Here is a 7334-nt window from a genome sequence, read left to right as displayed (position 1 = left end):
TTATACATATTATTAAAAAAGTGTTACATATCACAAAGAGATGATACAGGAGTTAAGGTGCATATCTTTCATTCAGCAGACCCCAGTTTGATACCGGGCACAATATCTTGTGATGCAGTCTTGGAGGTCCACTAAACTCCATTGGGGTGGCCTGAATAAATCCCAGCACCAGATAAGTATTAAACTATACATATACATAGGACCTCACATTGAACCTGCTAGCCTTAAATCACAATGAATGAACCCTGAGTACCCTGAGTACTGCTGGGGAGGCTAAAAGTACTTTTGTATCCAAAGCAACCACAGGTGTTAGAAGAAAGAATTGAGCTTTTTTAAAAATTTAATTTAATTTAATTTTTTGTGTTTGGTTTTTGGGTCACACGCGGCAGTGCTCAGGGGTTACTCCTGGCTCTATGCTCAGAAATCGCCCCTGGCAGGAATGGGGGACCATCTGGGATGCCAGGATTTGAACCACCGTCCTTCCGCATGAAAGGCAAACGCTTTACCTCCATGCTATCTCTCCAGCCCCCGAGCTTTTATTTTTTATTTTATTTACTTTTAAATCTCCCTTGTATTTTCTATAGCAATTCTAGTGATTGAATTATTCAGTCTTCAATTCATACGTAGTCAATTTACAATACGTAAATTTAAAAGCATAGCAACAATATAGTCTTAAATTGTTTGTGCTGTTGGTGCCAAATATCTGAAAATTTATATGTATATCTTATACAGATAAAAAAAATTTTAAGTCAAATTAAATAATGCTTTTACTTTAAGTAGTCAGTTGTGCTTTTCAAATACTAAAAATGGTCATAAAAGTGTTATTTGGTAGTTTAATAGTGATGAGTTATTTTTTTTTAAATATGGAACGCTTCATGAATTTGCATGCCATCCTTGCGCAGGGGCCATGCTAATCTTCTCTGTATCGTTCCAATTTTTAGTATATGTGCTGCTGAAGCGCGCACAGTAATGAGTTATTTTTGCTTTCAGAATTTATGTCATCTGCTATTAGAATGGCCATCCCAACCTTTTTGAGAGAGTTGTTTGCTTGAATAATTGTCTTCCAACCTTTAACTTTGAGTCTGTGTTTTTCATGACTGTTTAAATGTGTTCCTGCAGGCAACAAAATGTTGCCTTATTTCAATAAATTTTTTCTCTGTTATTTGGTGATTTTGAAGAAAAAGGAAGAAAAAGGAGAGAATTACCAAGAAATTTTGATGTTATTTCAAGATTGATTAATATACATTGATAAATAAGAAAGATTCTCTGTGTTTAGTTTTTTAGAGAATATAATTGGTATTTTTTCATAATGATATGACTAACAGTTAGTAGAGCAAAGGAGTCCTACCTTAATGCTGAACTATAATTAAAAGAAATGGCTCTAATTCACTGTCTCTACATACCTTAAATATAACTGTGAAAGATTTGTAATTCCATTGGTCAGAATAAAATTTATAAAAAAAAAAAAAGAACTTTAGTAACACCATCATGAGTTATATGTTGTAACAAGCAATATAAAGTAAATAATTTTGTGACTCCTAAGTGAGCAGGCAGAGAGAGGAGTGGGTAAATTAGGTAGGACACTGATGGAGAGAAAGTCACACTGGTGGTGGGATTGGTGTTAGAATACTGAATACATGAAATGAATGTATTGTGAACTTTATAAATTATGGTGTTTAAATAAAGTTTCAAACATTAAAAAGTGATAACTTTTATTTTCTCTACATACATATGGAGTTATACTTCATTGAACCAATTCTAAACCAAAGAAGTCAAAGTTCCAAAGTTTGTGTATAACCCTATTGAAATAATTTAAACCTTATCTCTCAGACACTCTAGTTTGTTATATTTTTTAGATTTATTGATCCAGTTTCAAAGAAACCCTAAGAAAAGGACCAGGGAGATATTTCAAACTGCTAGTCCACATAATTTGCATGCAGGAGGCCCTAGATTTGATCCCTGGGCACTGCATAGTTTCTTGAACACTGTTGGGTTCAACTCCTGATCAATGCAAACAGGATAGCCTCTGAGCACTACTGAGTGAGACCAAAAATGAAAATCAAACAACTTTTCTAGAGACTAGGTTCTCAAAAGACTGGAGTATATGTATGGTATATGCAGGACCTGGAGTCAATGCCCAGCATTGTATGGCTTCCCAAGCATTTCCAGGTATATCTCTAGTAGCACCCAGCACCACTGAGGATGCCCACCCCCAAGAAAAAATCCAAAATAAAACAAACAAAAAGAACTGAACTGAAATAAATAAAAAAAATCTTTTTCAAACTGTTGTTTACCATAAATGTGAATGCGGGGTCTAAGGAGATAAGTCAAAGTCTAGTGAGCAGGTTTTTCACTTGGAGTACTGGGTTCTACCCCAGGCACCATATGGTACCCAGAACACTGATCATCAACAGGAGCAATGCACCAGCTTTTTCCCCGGAGCACCACCAAGTGTAGATTCCAAATAAAACAAATTTGAATATCAATATTCTATATTGGGAAGGGAAGCATACTAAGCATGAGTATGGTGGACATTCCTAACAGCACTTATCCTGTCTGTATCATCTCAAGGTTTAAGGACTGTATTTAGTGAAGAGATGCTGCTATGGCCCAGAGGTGCCAGTAGGGTAACTCCCCCAACTATTCAGGAAACCTATTGACATTGATGATTATATCTGATAGCTGTACACTCCAGTGGGGGTGTACCCTACAGAGTAGGTACATATCATCAGGTGCTGGTGTTGGTAGAATGTTTCATTACAAAACCAATTTTTTTTTTTTTTGGTTTTTCGGGCCACACCCATTTGATGCTCAGGAGTTACTCCGGGCTAAGCGCTCAGAAATTGCCCCTGGCTTGGGGGGACCATATGGGATGCTGGGGGATTGAACCGCAGTCCTGATCCTTGGCTAGCGCTTGCAAGGCAGACACCTTACCTCTAGCACCGCCTCGCCGGCCCCTAACCCAAATATTTTGAGCTTTTCTAGGGGGTCAAAGAAAACTGAGGTCACAACCAGAATTGCTCAGTGTTTATTCCTGTCTCCTACTGGTATTTGGAGGACCATAGATAGTTTCAGAATAGAAATGGGATAAGCCTAATACTTGGCAAGCAGTTTAACTCCTCTGTGATCTTTCTGGCCCCTATTTTAATTTTTCAGAATAAATATATGGTGAAATTTATTATTACAGCATGCCAGGCTTTTGATCTATATTTTTTATTTTTATGTTTATACATCCCCCAATTACTCTTATACTCTACTTAAATATTTGACTTTACTTAAATATTTAGCTCGTTGCATATTTTTGTCCTTTGAAAATGGAAGAATTGGGGCCCGGAGAGATAGCACAGCGGTGTTTGCCTTGCAAGCAGCCAATCCAGGACCAAAGGTGGTTGGTTCAAATCCCGGTGTCCCATATGGTCCCCCGTGCCTGCCAGGAGCTATTTCTGAGCAGACAGCCAGGAGTAACCCCTGAGCACTGCCGGGTGTGGCCCAAAAACCAAAAACCAAAAAACCAAAAACAAAAAAAAAGAAAATGGAAGAATTGTTTTAAACATGATTTTCAAAATTTGTCCCTTTAGATCATAAAGTTTTAAAGAAAAATGATAGACCATTGGAAGCATGACCAACAGAAGAGATTATATAAGTAATATGTATATTACTTACATATAATATATATTACTTAATATAGTTAATATAACAGTTCTGCTTTCTCTTTTGGAGTTCTAATTATATTGGGAGGAACCTGATATTAAGCAATTGTGAAAATCATTAGATTGGGTTTATTACAATTCTAAACTATCTAAGGTGATATTTTACAATTTTGTGATATAAATAACGAATATAGGGAAGTCTTTTTATATTTTGAGAGATTTAGGTGTTTCTAAAAAACATAGACACTAGATCTGTGGGTAATATATAAGGATTGACTGAAAAATACAAGTAGGAACTAATTCTGGCTGAGTGGCCCCAGGGAAAAATTCCTTTCCCATGAAATATAGTTACCCCTCAGAAACTAAAGAAAAAAAAAGTAATTATATTCCCTATCACTGTTGACTGAGTTAATGCAATGGCAACAAAACAGTGTTAGTGAATTCTGGTTGAGCACAGCATATACATTACTTTTCCTCTCCTCCAATCGCTCTGCCCAATACAGTTCCTCCCATTCTAGTTGGCATCTCCTGAAGTTTCTCTCACTACCTTTGAGGTCAGACACTTGGAGGCTGTCACAGTTGATAACTATCTATTCCATCACCCCAACATCTATCTATAGGATTGCCAAGGATGACATGGGATACACCTTCCTTTGCAGCTTCTGGTACTGTGGAGATTAGTCCATTTTCCTTTAGTGATAATATAATTCACAACAATTTGCTTTGCAGGACATTCTGCCTCGAAATTTAGAGAAGATTCTAAGAGGGTGCTATTGTACAGCTCTAGAACAGCAAAATCACACACAACACTATGATGTGTGAGCATCATAGATAGGTATCTGTATACTATAATTAAAAGGGGTGTAACCCATGGTAAGCACCATTGCTAAGAATTACAACCCCTGAAAAATATAAGTATGACCATAGCAGTAACTGGTGTGCACAAGAAGTGTATGTCTGATCCTTGTACAGACTTAAGATTTGAGCACTGGCAATGGAAGTGTAACTCTTGGCAAGTGCCACAGCTAAAGTGTGGAAGCACCACAAATGTGTTTATGTGTGTATGTGTTTGTGAGATAATCATTGCAACAATAGCAAAGGGAAAGGATAGGTGAGCAATTTTAAAAGATGGGCCACATTTAGCTGTTCTCAGTACTTGCTCTGGTTTTGCTCAGAGATCACATGTAGTGCTAGGCTGGAATCCAGGTTGGTCATATGCTATCTATCTCTGGCCTAAAAATATTTTTTCTAAAGTCCTGTCCTGCATTTTTCAAAGAGATTCTTGAGTTTCTCTGCAACAAAGTCAATGGCCATACTAATTTAAAATAATGGTTTCAAACTTTCTGCAACAAAAAAAATCAATGAACATATTTGTCTTAAAAATGTTTGTAATACGGGGCCGGAGAGATAGCATGGAGGTAAGGTATTTGCCTTTCATGCAGGAGGTCATCGGTTCGAATCCCGGCATCCCATTTGGTCCCCTGTGCCTGCCAGGAGCAATTTCTGAGCCTGCAGCCAGGAATAACCCCTGAGCACTGCCGGGTGTGACCCAAAAACCACAAAAAGAAAAAGTTCGTAATAGAGTGTTCTTTATTGTCATATACTAGATTGTGCTCTAAATTATTCACTGTTACAATAATCCTACAAAGTAATCTTTATTTAACTTCTACATCATCTGATGGATTAGGAAACAGTGGCACAGAGATTTTATAAGACAAGTTCACAAGCAGTTTTCAAAGCCTCTTGTTAGAAATACAGATTAATGGGTTGGAGATATTGCCTAGTATGTGGAGGTAAGGGTCTAGCTTTGGTTCTCAACAGATTATGGTCCCCTGAGCACTATAGGAAAAACCTTTCCCCCATTCCAGCACTGTAGCAATTTCTCTGGATTAATTTTCTTTCCCCTGGAAACCTTCCCCCCACACACACACTCCCAAGCATTGTGGGCCCCAGCTGCATTGTATTGAATATTTCCAGGAGTAGCCCTAGCCAGACCCACCCTCAGCTACTACTTGGGAGATGCTCCCCAAAATGCAAATTCAACTGAAAGAAAAAAGATAGAATTTTGTTATTTGAAGCATGAATGAACAGTATGTTATGCCAAGTGAAGTAAGTCAAATACTATATGATTCCACTCATATGTAGAAGATAAAGGAACAAAACTTATTTGTTTGTTTGTTTATTTATTTATTTTGATTTTTGGACCATACCCAGCAGCAGTCAGGGGTTACTCCTGGCTTTATACTCAAAAATCACTTTTGACAGACTTGGGGGACCGTATGGGATGCCGATGGATGTCCGTCCTGGGTCAGCCACATGCAAGGCAAACGCCCTACTGCTGTGCTATTTCTCTGGCCCCAAAAGAACAAAACAAATAAACATAGACTGTAGGAACTAAATTTAGCTGTTACTAGAGAAAAGGGGAAGGGAAGTGGGTAAATTGCATAAAGGATCAATTGTAGCATGAAGAATAGAAATCACAGATTGATTTGGCATTGGATTTAATGTAGAAGATAGGTAATTAATTTATAATATAGTACACTTGAAACTTACATACTGTTATAAGCCAATTGGAACATAATTAAAAAGGAAATTAATGAAGATTTACAAGCACCTCCATAGCCTAACTGCTTAGTTTTTTCTTTCTTTTTTTAATAAATTTTATTTTGACTTCCAAGACAAAACAGAAGTTTTCCATACACCACGAAAGCACCAAGGGGAGAGTAAATGATCATGCAAGGAGTCTATAGTTAATCCCATGACAGTATACTTCAGGGGTGGAGAAACCCTGTATCACTAGGCCAAGGGAATTCCCTCTACAATATCCCCAATAGTTACTGTTCCTATGCTGGGAGAAAAAGAAAAGGAAAAAAAAAGCACAAAGCAATTATTTTTTCACGTATTTATTTATCGATTGATCCATTTTTTTTCTGACATCTTTATTTTGGTGTAGAGATTGAAGTTGATGTCTCCAATATTATTTTATTTTATTTTATCTTCTCTTTCTCTTTCTTTTTGCATTCCAGCATGATTTGATTTCAGAACCGAGACTATTGAGTGGTGCTTGTCTTTATTGCTGTAGTGCTCACTGGATATTTAATTTGATATTTCTTTCTGTGTTGTTGAGTTGTTTCAATTACCTTTTTCACATCCTCTTTCAAACTGAGGTTGAAAGCCTCTAGAAGGACTCTGCCCATTTTCATCAAATTTGACTTATTTTTTTTCTTTTTTCTTATTTTGTACCCTAATCTATTGCTTCTTTTCTTCAAACAAAACCGCATAACTCGATTTATCTAGCTCCACCTCTAAAATAGAGCGGGAAACAAGGGAGGGTACCAGGACCAAACAGATATATGATCACTAATAGTAAGCTAGGCAAAGAGGGGACCACCGACTCTAGCAGCCCGGGGGAGGGAGGTGATGGTGGGGGATATGGATATGGGTTGCAGAAAGGGAACTGGGATGGGGGAGGACATATTTGGTGATGGCTATTCCCCTGATTCAATGTTAATATGTACCTAAAATACTACTGTGAAAGATATGTAAGCCATTATGATAAAAAATTGTGTTTTAATCAGATATGTTCTTTGACTTACATGTATTATTATATTATATTAATTATATTATATGTTATGTTACTATATTATGTTATGCTAGTTCACCTCAATATGTTAATTAATTTTG

General features: G+C 37.0%; 1 non-coding gene across 1 annotated transcript; it reads right to left on the bottom strand.

Moving 5' to 3' along the window:
* Nucleotides 1–857: 857 nt before the first annotated feature.
* Nucleotides 858–961, bottom strand: LOC126026739 (U6 spliceosomal RNA). Its single transcript, XR_007501959.1, has one exon. It is a non-coding gene; the product is annotated as a U6 spliceosomal RNA (small nuclear RNA).
* Between the last annotated feature and the right edge of the window lie 6373 nt (nucleotides 962–7334).

Source organism: Suncus etruscus, chromosome 13 (assembly GCF_024139225.1).
Source record: "Suncus etruscus isolate mSunEtr1 chromosome 13, mSunEtr1.pri.cur, whole genome shotgun sequence".
In the NCBI taxonomy this organism is placed as follows: domain Eukaryota; kingdom Metazoa; phylum Chordata; class Mammalia; order Eulipotyphla; family Soricidae; genus Suncus; species Suncus etruscus.
The sequence above is the reverse complement of the archived record's forward strand: the minus strand, read 5'-3'. Positions and strand labels throughout refer to the sequence as shown.